This window comes from Siphateles boraxobius, unplaced genomic scaffold (genome assembly GCF_051911475.1).
Source record: "Siphateles boraxobius isolate OS27281-9 unplaced genomic scaffold, OSU_SipBor_1 22, whole genome shotgun sequence".
Classification (NCBI taxonomy): domain Eukaryota; kingdom Metazoa; phylum Chordata; class Actinopteri; order Cypriniformes; family Leuciscidae; genus Siphateles; species Siphateles boraxobius.
In genome coordinates, this window is record NW_027508833.1 from 2,733,265 (window position 1) to 2,752,943 (window position 19,679).

Sequence of the window (19,679 nt, forward strand, 5' to 3'; positions counted from 1 at the left end):
CGGGACTTCCTGTTTTAATAACCTCAAATGTCATTGGTTACTTCCCATTTTCCGGAAGTCAGTTGTGATTGGACGCCTGTCCAATGACTCGTAATTCACTTGATTTGAGACATCACTTAATTTGTTTTTTATTGTGGTTTATTAATGTGTAATGTGATTTAATGCATTGTTAATGTAGAATATGTTCCAGATACTTTATTAACAGAAAGTCTTACTAGTGATTGCATTGTGTTGTTAAGAGATATTTACAGACTGTAACAACGCATTTACATGGTTATTAGGATTGTAAATCTACCAAAATTCTTATGCATTTTTACATAATATAAATGGTTCATTATATTTTATATTAAATGTAAAAGGGGTTCGTGCTTCATAAGTTAAGATACAGTACACAGCATTAATTATAGACCGAATACAGATGAACAATATTAAACCCAGCAAATTATTAAACCCATCTTAAATCCAGCAAAGTAGCTATTACAACATTATATAGTGATCTTAATCATCTAACTTTTTGTAAGCTACATTGTATTTGCCTCATTACCATGAAAAGAAAGAGACAGAAAAGAGATACGCTAGAATCAGTGAACGTACATTAATATACTGACGAAATTAGCAGGGTTTGGGATTAATTAAAATCATGTCGGTTTAAAAGCACGACATACCTTTAAAATGTTATTAGTTTTATTATAAAACTAATGCAATTGTATTACATACTGAATTGGTCGATGTGCCTCAGGAGTCTTCTTTATTATGTTGGCTTGAGAAAGCCAGCATATATTTAAACATTATTAGTATTTATTATTATTATTGTTGTGAGAAATTGACTCCGCCTAGAACTTTAATGCTTCACCAAACTTGGCTCATACCTTCAGACTGGTTAGACTCGCTTATATCTTTTCTAACTGGTCAGACTTACTTTCCCAAAAAATCCCATTGATTTGCGTAATCTGAGCAATGAAGGCCGTAATATTTAATGCTGTCCACTAGAGGGGGCGACAGGATAATAAGTCTTTTCTACTCTCTTTCCCTGTTTGCATCAGTTTAAATGACAAATACATGCATGAATTTCATTCATCAATAGGCCATATCTGTGTATGAGAACAAGCTTTACTCTGCAGAACATGATCCTCCAGGGTCAGGACTAAGTGTTAAATCTATAAATGAATGTGTAAAGTTGGGTGTCTGCATGCAAGTCACTAAGAGTTTTGGGTGTCTGCATGTGCTTGAAGTCACTAAGAGTTTTGTGTAAAACATTCTTTTTTTTTCTCCACTTCCTGCAGTAACATTTGTTCAGTTAGTAAGGTTCAAGCATGTGATAAAGCCAGAAATGTGTTAAAGACATCTTCAAAAACAGTGCGGTTTTGTCTGCATGTGTTGTGAGAACAACTTAATAAGAAAAAGTATGAGGCAAGCACACAGCATAAATGATTACAACCCATCTGAACATAACATAGCCTATCTTAAAAAAATAAAAGGCATTCATGCTGCCAGAACCAGAAAATATAATAAACCACTCAAAAATGACATAATAGTAATACACAGGATGAAAACAAAAAGCTTACACAACAACTCTTTCTTATTGATATAAACAATTAATTTATCTTTTATTCAAAGCCCTTGTTATATTTACAACTATTTAATGGACAATTTTTACTTTTTACATTCTGAGGTTCTCAGATCCAATTTAATTTTGGTTGGATAAACGTAAATAGCTGTTGGGGGTATAGTGGTAATGTAGTGGTGAACTAGGCTACAGCAAATATGACTTTGCATTCACATTTTTCTCCAATTTCTTTTAGATATTTTAGATAGTGTTATAAATACAAAATGTAAAAATACATATGAATTTTGATAGATTTCACTTTCCGACGCTCTGCGTGATTGCCAGGCATTTCTCCTTTTAAGAGAAATTCTTGAACTTTCACGTAAAATGCAAAAGAATCCATGTTTTTTTCGCACATGCAGCACAGTACAGTACAAATTGTGACAGTAAACGGATCGAGTAGTGACAGTGACGATGTCGTAAAAACATTGATGATGACAGGAAGTGGCAGAAAAACTTCGTTCTCGCACATGCGCAGTACAGATCGTGTTTCCGGTACGGATCGAGTAGCGACAAGCAGATCAAGCGCGAGAGCGTGTGGAATGATCATGCGTGCGCGCGAGAGCGTGTGGAATGATCATGCGTGCGCGCGAAGGCTTGTATTGCGTGCAGAGGAGATGTCATGAGCGCGCGCAGAGTATGAATGAGCTCGCGAGTTCCCGTTTCCTCGCGTGTAGATCTGTTATTCTCTCGCGAAAGTCATTTACCGCGCGCGCCAACATCAGTTGTGCGCTCGGTTATTATTGGCATTGATTTGCCGCCATATATAAACCAGGCTTGAGGGAGAGAGAGCGCGAGAGGTACGGGTGAGGGAGAGAGGGACGAGCGAGAGGTAGTGCTGCGCGAATGCGCTACGGCGCTCTGCAATCAAATACAATTTTAAATAGGCTTAGTTAAAAACAAAAATCGAAAATCAATGTGTGGCGGTCAGCGTTGATATTGTGGCGGGCCGCCACAAATAAATGAACGTATGTTTAGGAAACCCTGGTGACAGAGCAGTCTAAACTCTGAGACGGACACGGGCTGATACTGAAAACGAGCATGTAGGCCTACAAGGCAATATTTTACATTCCTAGCCCGTTTATAAACAATCAACGGAGGATGCTTAACAATTTTGCTCAACTCCGGATCAGAAGACAACAAATGCCAGTCGGCTACTTTTTAAAAATTGCGATTTTATTTAATAGGACTTATTTCAAAAGAATGCTTTTTTACTTTTTTTGTCTTCTTTTTTAGCAACTCATAACGTGTCTTTTGAGATTGTGTATTAAATGCTTCATCACCCCATTCTGAAGGGTAACCCCTATCTAAATGTATTTTTCATGATATTCGATTTTTCAATAAAATCTGAATCAGAATACAAAATTCTCCATAATCTTTAGAACTGACTCTTAGGCAGTCCTTTTTTTTAAACAGTCAGATGAAAACTGGTAGCGAGCAAAAGTGTGTTGCCATCAGTCTATTTCGTAAACAAAGTTGTAATCAAATTGCCTTCATTCTTCTAAAAGAGTTGAATTACAAGGTAATTGACCAGTCGCCAACCAAGTTATTTAAAAAAGTAACAAATGCTTGAGCCTCATCATGATCTCCCAAAAAAATACAGAAGATATCGTCAATGTAGGCTACCTATAGCTATGGTAGCCTATAGCCTACCATAAATGTACGTGAATAGAAAGGATTGTTTTCTGCATTCAATACATGACTCGGCTAAAAGAAACAACAACACATAAATAAGTTGGCATAGTTGGGGGAAAAATCGAGGTCATTGCCGTACCACTAGTCTAAAGAAAAAAAAATCTTTGTCAAAACTGAAATAATTATAAAAGATAAGCCATCTCAATAACAAACTCTGAAGGTGGACTGACATCACCGCGTAACGAAAGGTAATGTCTAAGGGCACTAAGCCCTTTCTCATGTGAAATGTTACTTAATATCCAAAGTTAATAATAAGAAAATGCAACTCAGAAATCGTATTGATGAAATCAGTAGAATCCCGAAGCTGGTAACGAATGAACAAATGCTTTAAATAAAAAAAATCAACATTCTGAGGGAGATAAGAGGGAATTAGTCAGGAGGATTAGGATCAAATAGCCTCTTACAGATTTTAGGAAGAGTGTAAAAAACAGGTGTAATTGGGTGTTGACAATACAAAAAAATAAACTCCGATTGAGATATCCAAACTAGTGTTTTAGTTAAAAAGGCCAGTATCTCAGATCGATAAGTAGGCCTATTAGTGGGATCATTGGGAAGCTTCTTATAAAATCTTGTATTATATAGGCTAATTGTGAGATACTTTCGTGTTGGTTACTGTATCTTGAACTAAGATCACCCCTCATTTATCCGCAGGTTTTATAATAATATTACGATCTTTTCCCAGTAAACAATTACTGTCTTTCAACGTTGAAATATGGTTGAAAATAAGTCGGTCCGCCTTGGACTGGTTTACGACGTGATTTCAACTAAGTAGGCTAGCCTATAGTTTCGGCTGAACTGTTTGACTACGTGTTTTCAACTGATCATCTGTTTTCAACTGATAATCTAAGACAGCTAGGATAACTGTTATAGTCTACATGCTAAAACAACGGAGAAAACAAACTAACAAAACCATGTGCATTATTATCTCAAATAAATTGAAAGAGTTTTATATATTCTGTTATATAAAAAAAAATTGAAACCTTATACCTTCGCCCACGCCGTTGGATTCCGTCGTTGTATCGAAAGACCAGCGCTGTTCTTCAGTTGTTTTCCTCTGTGAACATGCACTCACGGATGTCTGACAGTTTTGTTGCTTTTTGGAGTTCAGATTTAAAAACGTCTAAGATATAGAGGCCACACTCGTTCTGCGTTGATCTTACGGAACAGATAGACTATATGCTTATTTCACTTTTTAGTGTTCAATAAAAAGTACCCTCAGATTAAATCCTTCAGGTGTCAGTGCTTTCTCTCCTTCCCTTAAATGAGCTTGGATTTCTAGTGCATTTACTTGAACTTTAGGTAATATCTATCAGAATTTAAAATGGACTGAAAAAAGCTCTCTACGAACTTGACGTGCGGTGCCGCGCTGACATGTATGCGCATGAATCACTGTCACACACACGCTCAGAGCAAATATTGTAAATTACTGCATGAGAGTAATACTGCATCACAATACACAGTCTCACGGTTAGTTATGTCTTTTAACTATTATAGTATTTCAAAGGGCAAAAACATTAACTTTAACTATTGGCTTTAGGCCTAACGTTACTTCTTCAAGTCAGCTGTCACTTTAGCGCGAGGCAAGTACCGCATTAGCTCCTTTTAGCCTGCTGAGCAAACTCGATCACGTCGAGCTAGGCGGGCGTAGTATCAGCATCCTCAACTCCACCCACGTCCTGCCTTTTTGCCCATTTTCATTTATCCGTGAGTGACGCGCTTCCAAGATGGCGACGGCCGACTCCGCCGACTTTAGGCTTCAAAAACGCTCTTCAGAAAACAACGTCACGGACACTACCTCCGTATTTTTATACAGTCTATAGTCGTAAGCAAGCGGCAACCTCCCTTGCTGCGTCCCAATTCGCATACTATCCGTCCTAAATAGTATTCGAAAATATAATTAGTACGTCCCAAATCGTAGTATGTTGAAATGAGTGTTTCAAAGATACCCGGATGGTCTACTATTTCCGGTCAGAATCCGAAGTGCAGATCGATGCACACTCTAACGGCGGATATTGCCCACAACCCATCGCGCGTTGGACGAGGATTCGGTTAGAACTACAAACACGAGTGAAAAGTGTTAAAAAAAAACTACAGACATGGAGGACGCGCGAGTCCCGCGGTTATGTAGAGAGGTTTAGATAAATTGGTTTGGGTGATTAATTATCAGTATCTAACCTGACGAAAATTAATGTGTTCAGTGTTGTCCACATTATATTGCATCTGCAGCATTGTGAACTTTTGTAAAGATACGTTTAGCCATTACCTTTTAAATGCATCATTATATTCAAATTGCAAACACGAGAGTATCCACATGAAAGACCCACGACTGGCAGATGAACGCTCTCCGAAACAGTAGGAAATCAAATTAGATTGAATTGAGGATTTTAACTGTGATGAGATGATTGACAGGGCAGTTTACGGTGACATCATGTGACAGGATGCACGCAGCACATTTACATTTATTCATTTAGCTGACGCTTTTATCCAAAGCGGCTTACAATTGCTATGTATGTCAGAGGTCGAACGCCTCTGGAGCAGTTAGGGGTTAAGTGTCTTGCTCAGGGACACATTGGTGTCTCACAGCGGATTCGAACCCGGGTCTCTCACACCAAAGGTATGTGTCTTATCCACTGCGCCATCACCACCCCTACGCGACAGAGCACGCGACAGAGCTGTCCATTAGAGATGACGTGATAGTATGTCCCAAAGCTTGCCTACTCTTTAGCTACACACTCAAAAGTATGTACTTTTTCTTCACAAAAAGAGTACATTTAGGGCGTAGTATAGGTAGTCGAATTGGGACGCAGCACCTGTCTCTCTCTTGAAACCAACACGGAAGTGAATTAAACTGCAATTCATCGCATGGCCGCTTGAGGCTGGCAGCAAAAGTGAGTCAAATCTGTATCTCCCCCATGTTAAAATCCCCAACTTTACCGCAGAAAAAAATATGTTTACAGCCTGGTGTCTTAAGTTGTTTTGGTCTATACAGCTAATTTTGACCTTCATGACAACTCTGAGGGGGGTGAATTTTTTTAGAACTCATCCGTTTAAATTATATTAAGCCTTAAAATTCTGCATAATCAAGGGTGTGGCCACTTGAGTGACAGGAGGATTGCCGCTGCTGTCACTAGCCGTTTGTCTGCTCTCTGTTATCCATCATGTCACCTCAGCTGATTCCAGCTGCTGAACTTGCCATCTCTGCAGTGTTTGTACTTTTTCCGTCAGTATTTCATACAATTTAATACACACCTTATACCTTCGCCCATGCGTTGGATTGCGTCGTTGTCGAGTATCGAGAGAACAGCCAGTGCTGTTTTTTCAGTTGTTTTCCTCTGTGAACATGCACTCATGGATGTCTGACAATTTCGTTGCTTTTTCGAGTTCAGATTTAAAAACGTCTAAGATATAGAGGCCACACTCGTTCTGCTGTACCGTTGATCTTACGGAACAGATAGTCTATAATATGCTTGTTTAACTTTTTAGTGTTCAATAAAAAGTACCGTCAGATTAAATCCTGCAGGTGTCAGTGCTTTCTCTTCGTCCCTTAAATGAGCGCGGATTTCTAGTGCATTTTGAAGTTCTTAGGTAATATCTATCAGAATTTAAAATGGACTGAATAAAGCTCTCTACGAACTTGACGTGCGGTGACGCGCTGACTAACATGTATGCGCTTGAATCACTAGGCTTGTTTGAGATGCGCCTTGCCTCGCCTGAAATGCAGTCGAGAGTAGGCGGCTGCAGTGACAGGAGTGAAAAAAGCGCAGGCAAGCCCAGGGGCGTGTCTAGAGGGGGGGCACGGGGGGGCACCGGCCCCCCCTGGAATATGATTGGCCCCCCCGGGTGCCCCCCCAATCTCATTGGGTTAGATTTACTGTCAACCTGAAAATGCCCACCGCCATTGGACCAGAGCGCTGTCAATCATTGCCTGATTTGAGACTCGCGCGAAGCGCGTTGAGGGGAAGCACAGATGCACGTTTTTAAAACACGAGGAAAGAGACACCACGACGACACGTCAGTGTTTAACGGTATGTACACACTCAATTATATATTCTGAAATATCGCATCGTATGTTAGTATTTAGTCTGATACTTTCGTGTGTGACTGACCAAGCTATGTATTAAGTTAAATATTTTGAAATATCGCATCGTATGTTAGTAGTCTGATACTTTCATGTGTGTGACTGGCCAAGCTATTGCATGTAGGTTAGCTAGTAGATTAGCTAACGTAACTGTGGCAAACTACTGAATAGAATTGACTTTGTCAGTGTTATTCAGCAGCAATGCACACATTTGAACATTTTTCAAAATATTTTCTTTTGTGTTCAGCAAAAGAAAAACTCATACAGGTTTGAAATAACTTTAGGATGAGTAAATGATGAATTTTTTTTTTAAAGTGAACTATTCCTTAAATGTTTTTTTGTTTATTTTAAGGCAGAATTTAGTGTAAAAAAAAAAAGTTAAGAATGAAAAGAGGACAGAGTCAGACACAGCTACAGGACATCCAAGGTTTCTTTAAGAAGAAACCATGTCAGGGACAGTCAGATGCAGTGCAGTCCAGTGCAGGTCAGAGCCAGGATTCCACCAGGCAGGGCCAACAAATTAGCTAGCCTGAGAGGACCAGTGAGGGCTACGTCAGCAGCCACCTATCTGCAGCAACAGGTGAAAGTTAGAACATGAACATTTTATGCATTTTCTTATTTTTTGCACCTTTGCAGCCAGTTCACATGATACCACTTCATAGATAAATATTTAACATGGTATTTGATTTATGTTTTAGATCTACATGGTGATGAAAGCTCCCAAACCTCTGAGGGAGAAGAAGACCAGTCCTTTATCAGGCTTCGCACCAGAAGTGGTTCATATTCCAGAGGTGATAGTGACAGAGAGCACCAACCAGTCCTATCTGGATCAGAATTTGCTGTTCCTCTTGGACCTCAAGGTATATTGACAAATGTCATCTTCCAGTGTTTTTGGCCATTTTACTAGTATGAACATTGTTGATGTTGAAATGACAGGGACTAATCTTTGCTCAATTAATATGTCTATTTATTTAGATATTTCACAATCCAGAGCGGTTGGTCCTGTGCAGCCTAACTTAGCGATGTTTCCTAGAACACCGCAAGGAAAAAAAAGTAGGGCATTTAATTCTACATGGTATAAAGAATATCCATGGATAGAATATTCACAAAGTCAGAACTCGGCCCATTGTTTTGTATGCAGACATTTTTCACTCCCTTCTGTCCCTCAATCTGCCTTCACTTCAAGCTCTGGTTTTGCAAACTGGAAAAAAGCATTATATAAGGACGGTGGTTTTGCAATGCATTCCAAATCAGAGCACCATGTAAATGCAATGTTGGCATGGTCTGACTACAAAAGGGGAGCTGAGAGCAACACATCTTTGTTGAAATCAATTAATAAAGACTACCAAAAAAGAGTAAAAGAGAATCGGGACTATATAAAAACTGTGGCAGATGTTCTCCTGCTTACTGCTACACAAAATATTCCCCAAAGAGGCCATCGTGAGTCAGAGGAGTCTGAGAATAGGGGGAACTTTCTGGCCATATTGGAGCAAATAGCAAAACGTGACCCAATAGTGAAGAAAAAACTGTCCAGCGGAAATGCTAAGTACACAAGTAATACCACACAAAAAGAAATCCTGGAGTGTTTGGCTGAGATGGTTCGACAAAATATCATCCAAGAAGTCAAAGAAAATGAGGCATTCAGTGTTCTAGTTGATGAAACTAAGGACATGAAAAAAAAAGAACAAATTTCTCTGGTCCTGAGATATTATTATAAGGGTGCAGTACATGAGAGTTTTTTACATTTTCAAAAAGCTGATAGCTTAAATGCTGAAGGGTTGACAGAGAAGATCATCAATTGTCTAGAGAGATATGGATTGGATTACAGAAGCAATCTTGTAGGCCAGGGATATGATGGAGCATCTGTAATGAGTGGAAAACATACAGGTGTTTCTGCACGCATAAAGGCAGTGGCAAAACATGCGTTCTATGTGCATTGCAATGCACATTGCCTGAACTTAGTTTTAGTTGATACTGTCAAGTCAGTACCTGAGGCATCATGTTTCTTTTCTTTACTAGAAAAACTATATGTCTTCATGTCAGGCTCATACATTCACCACAAATGGCTTGAAATTCAGAAAGAAATGTATGGAGGTCAGCCTAGAGAGCTTCAGAAGCTTAGCGACACAAGATGGGCATGCAGGTACTTTGCCTGCCGTAATATGATGAACCGGTTACCTGCAGTGCTGTGTGTCCTTGAAGATATTGCTGAAGAGAGAAGTGGGGACCGGTCTGTGGAGGCACGGGGTCTTCTTGCCCAAATTGACTTGCCTTTCATTGGGCTTCTAACGACATTCTGCAAAGTGCTGGGTGACACCAAGCTTCTATCTGATATGCTTCAGTCACCGTCACTAGACCTAGCGAGAGCTGTTGAGCTTATTGAAGCACTTCAGGACACATTTAAGAATTACAGAGAAGAATCATTTTGTGATGAGCTATGGAGAGACATCTTAAATACAGCTCAAAAGTGTAATATCAGCATTGAAAATGTGGAAAAAAGGCAACGTAAGACCAGCTCTAGACTAGAAGGATCTGTAGTGACATCCACTGTTGGCGCGCATAGAAGTGACCAAGATGACAAAGATGGTTTTAGAAAGAACATCTTCTATCCAATCCTTGACTCTGTTATTGGGGAATTACCGAAACGTTTCTCCAAGCCCAACTGCAACATAATGAGAGGTGTTCAAGCACTCCATCCTAACAGCAACAGCTTTCTACAAGAGTCACCTCTTTTTTCATTCGCAGAGATCTACGAGTCAGACTTGGATGATTTGAAGCATGAGCTGCACCAAGCCAAAAGGATTTTGGAGAGGAAAAGGAAAGAAGGTATGCAAAGCCTCACCAGCATATTGGAGTTCACAGTGTTTCTGGAACCTTTCAAAGAGGTGTTCCATGAACTTTTTCGGTTATGCAAAATTGCCATCGCAATACCTGTAAGCACTGCTTCTTGTGAACGGAGTTTTTCCACCCTGAAACTGATCAAGAACCACCTACGAACAACCATGTCTGATGAGCGACTGAGTGACCTGGGAGTGCTCAGTGTAGAGTCACGGAGAGCCAAGTCCCTGGATATGGATGAGTTTATTCGATTATTTGGTAGCCAGCACAAAAACCGCAGAATACAGCTGTTCTGAGATGGTGCAGTTAACCCACAGGAAAGGACGCATTTCATGCTGAGAATGTTTACACACACACACACACACACACACACACACACACATTTTTGTGTTGAAAATAAAGCATGTTAAATTACTAATTAATGTCTGTGTGATTTTTTTTTTTTTTTTTTTTTTTCATTGGAACAGAACTGTGTTGTCCAATCCATGCAAAATACAAAAATGTAATACCATCTATATTAGGGCACAGGGCATTGCAATTTTGGAAATCATGCTTAATATTTTCTAAAGTATTAATTTTCAGTTGAATTTTCTGATTGGCCCCCCCCGACTGGTTCTTGGTCCCCCCTGTGCCCCCCCATTTATAAAATCCTGGAATCGCCCCTGGGCAAGCCGGACAGTTCTCGCTTCTCGCAGTGGATCTGACACCTGCGAGATCAATGATGGATATCGCGGGATTCACGCTCGTGCACAGTGTTGCTTATAAACTAGATGTAATTTAAGTTTTGTTGCTTTTATATGAAAATAAATATAATGAACAAGACACCCAAAGTACTTGGTATTTAATTCCATTCCAAATGTTTTGTGTGTTCATCAATCATTATTTCTTTAATACAGACATAGGATATATATTTTTTTTATATATATAATAAAATGACAATGCATAACCCATAGAGATCACACTGTCCGAGAGTTTGGGAATATTCACACATAACATATACACATAAAGCATGATATCCGAGTTTTAAAATCAAACATTTTAAAAGAGAACAATACATCACGGTTGTTTAAACCAATTAACATTAAGATGTGTCAATAGCAAGTCGTTTCCCATCATGCTTTTGATCAGCGCAGTCGGTGGAGAGCAACTGCGCGCGACTGCAGAATCCGACACGTGCGCCTTGCACTCGCGAGAGCTTTTTGACACACGTCAGCATGACATCAGAGCAAGGCGGACCGCACTCGGACACATTTCTAACCGGCATGCATTACGCGCTGATCACCGGTGATCGGTTCTGCGCAGATTTTGCTAATCTCAAACAAGCCTACTGTTACACACACGCACAGAGCAAATATTGTAAGTTACTGCATGAGAATAATAATGCATCACAATTCACATAGTCTCATGTTTAGTTATGTCTTTTAACTATTATAGTATTTCAAAGGGCAAAAACATGAACTTTAACTATTGGCTTTAGGCCTAACGTTACTTCTTCAAGTCAGCTGTCACTTTAGCTCCTGAGCAAACTCGATCACATCGAGCTAAGCGGGTGTAGTTTCAGCATCCTGGCACCTCAACTCCACCCTTGTCCCGTTTTTTTGCCCTTTTTTGTTTATCCGCGAGTGACACACGGTGACCCACTTCCAAGATTGCGACGGCCGACTCCGCCCACTTTAGGCTTCAAAAACGCTCTTCAGAAACCTACGGGTGACGTCATGGACACTACGTCCATATTTTGTTACAGTCTATGGTCGTAAGCAGCTGTGTAAGGTAAATAGCTATGACAAAATAATTAGCTATGATGGCAAAATAAGTGTAACATTATAGACGTTTACCTTATTTCAACACAAACCTGACTTTTTTTTATTGTAAACGTATAGGCCTACTGTAGCTATACATTTTAGGTGGCTATCCATCGCGACAAAGTGCAGATTGATATGTGTTTTCATTTTTTCTACAGTGCACTCTATAAATTCAGTGGCTTAGAAAATATCTTAGCAATAACCAACTTTATTAACTTAAAATCAAAATGAAATCATTTACTTTATAGTTTGAGTCGAACATACCAAAATAGTTTGTCTAAAATGTAGTTACATATATTTTAAAAATCACTAGAAGAATTTAGTATTTGAATAACCAATTATTTATTTTTTAAATTCACTTAATATATTTGTGAAATTTCTATCAAAATATGAGAATTAAACTGATCTGTTTCAAGAACCACAAATATTACTTAATTATTATTACAATAGAGATATAGAGAGCTCTCACATAGGAGTGAGTAAAATATAGTTAGCTGGGGTGGTCCAGTGGTATAATTCAGTCATCAAACTTATATGAGTTTTTCTGTCTTTTAAGTTGGTGTTTGCTTCTGGTTTTGGAATTTCTTTTAACAACCACAGGACAAAATGCGATGCTGCTCAGTTACCTGCACCCCAAGAACTGGCTAACACTGCCATTAGACAACCATTAGAGATTAGAGAGCCATTAGAGAGTCCTGCATCTTCAGACAGTAATGTCATGTTTTTATTTATAGCAGAAGCTTATTCCCCATGTCTTAAGCTATTATGTCCATGGACAATATGTATTATTGTATCATTCTTTAATAATCATAAAGTAAGATTTATAAAATACTTGACTTTGTTTTTATGTATTTACTTCAAAGGGAATACCAGAAGTCAGTGCTTGGAAAGCTAGTTGAACTTCTAGATGAGATAAAGAGTCGGGAGGCACTATGAGCCCCTGAATTCTGCTGTCCATGTTGCTAGGCTAGAAACCTTAGAGTTTGCTCAAAAAGAGGCACGTCTACAGGACCGCAACCTCTGGGAACAAAGGGTATGATTTATACAGAAATTGGACTAAACAATGTCAATTAGACTAGGCCCCCCTAGTCTCCAAAAAGTCTAAACAATCTATATTGTACAAAAATATGCTTTTCTCGTGCATCTGTTAACATGCACAGCTTTATATAATGTGTAATTGAGGGACAGACAGTGCTCACATTTTCGTATAGGCGTATTTTCATGCCTTTGTATTAGAGGTATAGTACTGTCCAGTAATACTTTGCATGGACTCAACAGGTATGGATGAGTCAACATGACCAGTTCCCATTTAAGCTCAATCTGGCAACAATCAGTATATTACCAATACCATGGGTTTATTTATTATGTATTGAGTGGCTTTTCATGTGTCATGTACAGGTGTCGCAGCTCTCAAAGGTGGGAGGGAGGAACGATCCATAAAGTGATGGGCAGGTATTAAACAACTGTCACATGCTCAGAATATAGAATGTAATTATGCAGTTACATTTTTACTCATTGCCTGCTCTGTTTGCCCTCCTCTTAGCACATAGAAAAGCAAAAATGCGGAAAGAGATGTTTCATTAGAAATAATGCAAGCATAAAGGAATATTTGTAGAATGTAGGCGTGGACCTCACCCTATGATTTTGTGCATGTATTCTCAGGCTTTTCACCAACAGCCTAATCGCATCTTTCAACATGAAGGGGCGGGGTAGCAGTGAGAAAAAAGCCTTCCAGGATACAATGTTTTACTCTGTGTAAAAGGTAACTGCATTTTTCATGTTCATATACTGTATATCTAATTTAGCTTACCAATTGTATTTCTTTTGGGAAGGTATGCAAAGCCATGCAATTGTCAATTGATTAAATGTAAATACTATGTGTAGGAGCCTTAATGATGCAAGATGTGGTTTATTCATGCACCATCTAATATATTTTCTTTTTTTCAGCCGCAGTAATGAAGTGGAGTAAAACTGCCACAGAAGTTGAAATCAGGGCTGCTATGGCTGAGACACTTAAACATGCTCCCGGGAGAGCTGGAGGTGGAGGTCGCAAAGTGTGAACCTTTGTATTGTAAATTTTCTGAGTTGTTTTTGGTGTTGACTCTTGGAATGTGCTTTTGGAATTTGAAATCTGTGTTGGCTACTGGTTTATTGCACTATTTAAAATGTGCTGTTTTAATTAAGTTATTCTAAGATAACTTTTTAAAGCTTTTTTTCATTCATTTTAATCTAAAATGTTATCGGCATTTTAATGTGTTGGGACTTGGCAATTGTCAATAGGCATCGAGTAAACGTTGAAGATCGACCGGTTTTCAATGTTGAAAAGTTGGACAAATTTGACGTATTTTCATTTTCAACCTTCAGTGGACCGTAATTAGACGTTGAAGATTTACGTCTATTCAACCAATAGACGACTTTTTGCCAGCTGGGTTATCAATTCAGTCAAAGCTTTTTTTTCTCATTCAATAAAAGATTATGAGATAATTTTTACTAGAAGAGCAAGTTTCCATCACATCTTGTTTGACCAAACGACAAAAAGTATGGATAAAATGGTTAAACACATTTGGGAAAAAAGTACTTTTTGGTCTAAAACTCAAATCTGATTTAGAAAAAAAAAAAAAAAAAAAAAACTAATTTCATCTAAAACATTTAAACAGTTCAACTTTTAAACCAAAAAAAATAATACCACTAGTTGGAACAAATGACAATCCTTTTGATAAAACCCAAATATGATCATCAGCCAGTTATTTTGCGGAAATATTGATTACCATCTCTTTGAGAAGCTTTGAGTCCACGGTCGTAGACTTCTTTGAGGCTCTTTAACCTCTTCACATTTCTTCTTCTTTGTCTTTTTTTATATAAAATCACAGTTCATGCAATGACTGTTGGAAATTTGATATAGCTACTCTGCTGTCATTCGTGATTTGTGGACACACACAATTTAATAAAGTAATATAGCCTACTCATAACATATTTGTATGTAATAATATCACAGAATCAGTGAGCTTTTTGGTGAACAGTTTCAAAAGAGTCGAGTAGCCTATACTGGATTAATCCAAATCTCTATGTAACATTAAGCCTGAGTTTCAGTTTTGAGTTCATTCACTTTTAGGGGCTGTTTACACTACACCATTTTCAACTAAAAATGGAAAACTTTTAATGCATTTTGGCCTTTCATTTACACGACACCGGCGTTTTGGGGGCCTGAAAATTTGAACTTTTGAAAACAGGTTTCAAAGTGCACGTTTTTGAAAACTATATAATTGTCTTTTCATAAACTACAAAAAATCTAATTTGTGAAAGTAGTGACGCCATGCGCATGAGTTTTACATGTTCAGTTTACAGGCGCGTCACAATTTGCTGTGTAATACTGTATGCTATGCTATGTTTGTTACTTGTTATGTTTTCATTAAAAAAAAAAAAAAGTATACAGGCGCGTAGTGTTTCTTTACAAAGTGGCATCGCCAACTACTGGCCTGGCAGCAGAATACAGCGTTTTTAGTCGTATTCGCAGATCTGGGAACTGGAATCATTATGGTGATATTGACTGTACACTAAAACACATACGTGCCAATGTAAACGTGCCAATGTGCTTGTGGTTTTGTTGTTTTGTTATCTTTTGGATTTTGTCCTCTTTTTCTTCATTATCTTCTTCAATTGGCCTCATCTGCTCTTTGCCTACAATACCCTTACGAAAAATAAGTTTATTCAAGTGTGCTATTAGTATACTTTTAAACTAAAACTAAGAAAGTATACTTTCAGTCAACTTTTTATGAACTTCTCAGAAATATAGCCTACTTGATGTACTTCTCAGAAATATACTTCAAATTGCACTTAAGTATACTTGACTTATACTGACAGAAAAGTCTAAGTATATTTGGCTTACTTGTTGATCTAGATATAGCTACTTAAAAGTATAATTAAGTATTCTAAGTATTCTTGGCTTGTACTTGTGTTTACTATTTGATTGAGTAGCGTATATTTTTTTTTTTTTAAACATAATATTACACACTGTCTTATAAACTAACATGTACAAGTTTATATAGTAACAAGCTTTCAGGTGGAATAGCTTATAGAGCAAATAAAATAAGCATGGAACTGAACCTGAGGGTTGTTCCACAAACCAAAATTAGAGTATAAGCCAGGCTTATTTCGGTTAGTCAGGCTTATTTTTGGTAGATTCGGTTTCATAAATCAAACTTAAAAAAGTTCAAACTTAGTTACCCCGGCAACTTATGCTGGCAAATTAACCTGGTCCGGGGCAGGCTAACTGTCAGGCTAAGTCTGAGTTCAGGCTTAACGAGCATACCATTTATAATCACCTGCTGGTATTTCGATGTCATTTTATTTTACTTAACCACTATTAATAAATAAAAATAAAAATAAAAAAAATAAAGACGGAAATGTACTAATAAATGTAAGAAATTATAAGGTATAAATACACTAAGAAATGTTCAAAACTTGTGTGTTTAATTGGTGAGTTTGGTTAATGAGTTTGGTAATTAATTAAAAGTATATAAATAGGGAGCTGAACTCGTTTCCAAACTTAACCATGGCGTGTCCTTTCATAGATGAGGTGGTGGATGAGGGGGCTATAATCTTGCGGAGGGCATTTCAAAGAGAGAGAACTTTCAGAGACAGGTCAGACCCATTGGCTTTTAATGACAGCTACCTGTATGAGCGATATGGGTTCTCAAGAGATGGGATTGCATATATTTGTAGATTACTAAGCCCATACATTGCAAATAATACACGCCGCAACAGAGCGCTCACAGTCCCACAGACTGTGCATTGCGTTTCGCTTTTTTGCCAGTGGAACATTTTTGTACACAGTTGGAGATGCAGAGAATATCAGCATAGCATTAGTTTGCCGCTCTGTACTAACTGTGTACCTTTCTTTAAAAAGACTACTCAATGTGTTCATCACATTCCCTGGCAACAAAGCTATTCGTACCATTAAACATGCCTTTCATGGAATAGCTATGAAGTTCAAATATCTATAAAACATGGAAATAATTCTTGACTGTTGATTTTACATGGGACATATTTAAAACAAACAAATAATTTTCCTAGGTTTCCCAAATGTTATCGGTGCATTGGACTGCACCCATGTGTGTATTAAGTGGTCCATGTCCATGTCTGGTCCACATGAAGCGGACTTTGTGAATAGGAAATCAGTACACAGCATTAATGTACAGGTATGATCCCACTGAGTTGATATTGAAGGCTATGCTCTAGCACTGAGTGTTCTGTACTAAGCTGAGCACCAGTGTTTAGTTCATTGCAATTAAAATGTAGTGACCTACAGGTTTAATTTATTTTAGATGATAAGTGATGCAGATTGCATCATCACAAATGTAGAGGCCAAATGGCCAGGCTCTGTGCATGACTCCAGAATCTTTGGAGCCTCATCTCTCTACCAGCAACTAGCAAGAGGTATGCTAGTAATCACTTAATCGCAAAAAGACCTAAAAAAAAAAGAAGAAAAAAAAAAACTACATTATATATCTATATATATTCATTTATTCTGTCTATGCAGGAGAATTCTCAGGAGTTTTGCTGGGAGACATGGGATACCCATGCCTGCCTTACCTCTTGACTCCCTATCAGGAGCCCCAGACAGCGGCACAGCACCGCTACAACATTGCCCATGCACGCACAATAGGTCGTATATAGATGGCATTTGGGCTGATAAAGTCAAGGTTTCAGTGCCTGAAGCACCTCAGAGGGACTCCACCTAGGGCATGTGACATTGTAGTTGCTTGTGTAGTGCTCCATAACATTGCTTGTCTGAGGAGAGAGAGGCAACCAATGATGGTTCAAGAGGAAGACTGGGGCAATGAAGCAGTATTGGAAGAAAACGATACAGGCAGACTTATATGAGACACATATGCAAATAATTATTTTGCTTAATATGGTCTAAACCATGTGTAGCCTTTAAAATTTTCCACTGGCCCCTCAACTTTCTCCTTAGTTGAACAAACACACAGAAGTCAAAGTATTTAATGTAATTTGTCTTTATTCAGAGTGAATCTGCCTGTAAGGGGTGAAAACACACAAATAAATGTTGTGGGAAGTGATCAAAAAGGTGGATCCATAAAGCATACAGAATCTTGATAGAAAAAAAAATATATTTTTGTACCAAAATGCACCATTACAGTAGCACGTACCTCTACATGACATTACTGCTATGATGTACTTAGGCTTACAATGCCTAAGGAAGGAGGAAATCAGTTAGTCAGGAAGGAATAATGACAATAAAACACACACACACACACCTTTTATATACTCACTCCTTATACTATGTGATATGATTTTAGGTGACAAGCTGGCATTGATTACATATGTACATACCATTAGATTTACTTACCATTCTGAACTATATTTTTATATTTTATTTTCATCTGCTGCCAGGTTCTTTTTCCTTCACTTAAGTTGCTGCTGCGTGAAAGCAATTAACGTTACTGTTATTCACACAAACTTTGCAATGTATGACACACATTCAATGTTGATAAAGTATTTTAAATAGTTTACACCGCTACTTACGTATTGAGACGATCAGCAATTTCCTGCCAACCTTTCTCTCTTGCTTTATTTATTGCCGCTGTATTGCCTTTTTTGGTGATGACATCTTTAAATTCTTCATATGTTTCCAATAGCAAACGCTGTTCCGTTGCTGTGAACATCGCTGTTCTATCTTTTCCTATTGTTGCCATGGTAGCCCACAGTAAATCGATTGACCCATGCTCGACTTCTCAGGACTTTTAAACAATATCGTGCGCGCGCAATTATCTAGACTATTTAAACCTGACTCAAATTAGTAAGATCACATGATCCTCAACTTACTGTTATGGAACCAATTTAAGCGCGGATGTTTAGCTCGGCTCATTCAAGTCAGGTTTTGGACTTTAATCCCCGCTTTTCTAAGCGGCTTTTATGAAACACCCCTCTGATCTTGGACACAGCGATAATATTATTCCTTTAAGAAAAAAAAAGTTTATTCAAGTGTTCTATTAGTATACTTCTTTTCAACAAAAAATAAGAAAGCATACTTTGTCTATATTTTATATAATTCTCAGAAATATACGTGTACTTCTCAGAAATATACTTAAAATTACGCTTTACAAAAAAGTCCAAGTATTTTTGGCCTATACTTGTACTCAATCTTTTGATCGAGATATACTTAAAAGTATAATTAAGTATTCAAAGTACACTTGGCTTGTAGTTGTGTTAACTCTTTTGATCGAGTAGCCTATTAAATATACTTTTATTACACAGTTTTTCATATGCAGTCTTATAAAACTTACATTGTTTGAAATTATTGATTACAATTATTGATATAAAACAGATATGTTTCTAATACTGCGAATTTCTGTGTAGGCTACTCCACTGGTAGTGTACATAGGAATTTACATTAATTCTACTTTACTCTTTCCCACCATAGACTGAATTTTCCAGCTTTCCATGTTTTCACTGTTATACGGTAGGGGGGCATGTGCTTTCACTCGCCCATGACCATGTTATGTTAGGACATTTAGGGGTGACCAAGACATACACCCGTGTGTTGCGTCATTTTTATTTTTTTTGGCCTAGGTTGAAAGGGGATGTTGCTGATTATTGATGAACGTGCTCTACTTGTCAGGTTATGGGGAAGCCAAAC

The 19,679-nt window shown here is 38.0% G+C and overlaps 1 long non-coding RNA gene across 1 annotated transcript; it reads left to right on the forward strand.

Annotated features, from left to right (window-relative positions):
- Window positions 1-12,897: 12,897 nt before the first annotated feature.
- LOC143746320 (uncharacterized) lies at window positions 12,898-14,075 on the forward strand. The gene is made up of 3 exons (XR_013206489.1): window positions 12,898-13,052; window positions 13,682-13,781; window positions 13,967-14,075. It is a non-coding gene; the product is annotated as an uncharacterized LOC143746320 (long non-coding RNA).
- Window positions 14,076-19,679: the final 5,604 nt, after the last annotated feature.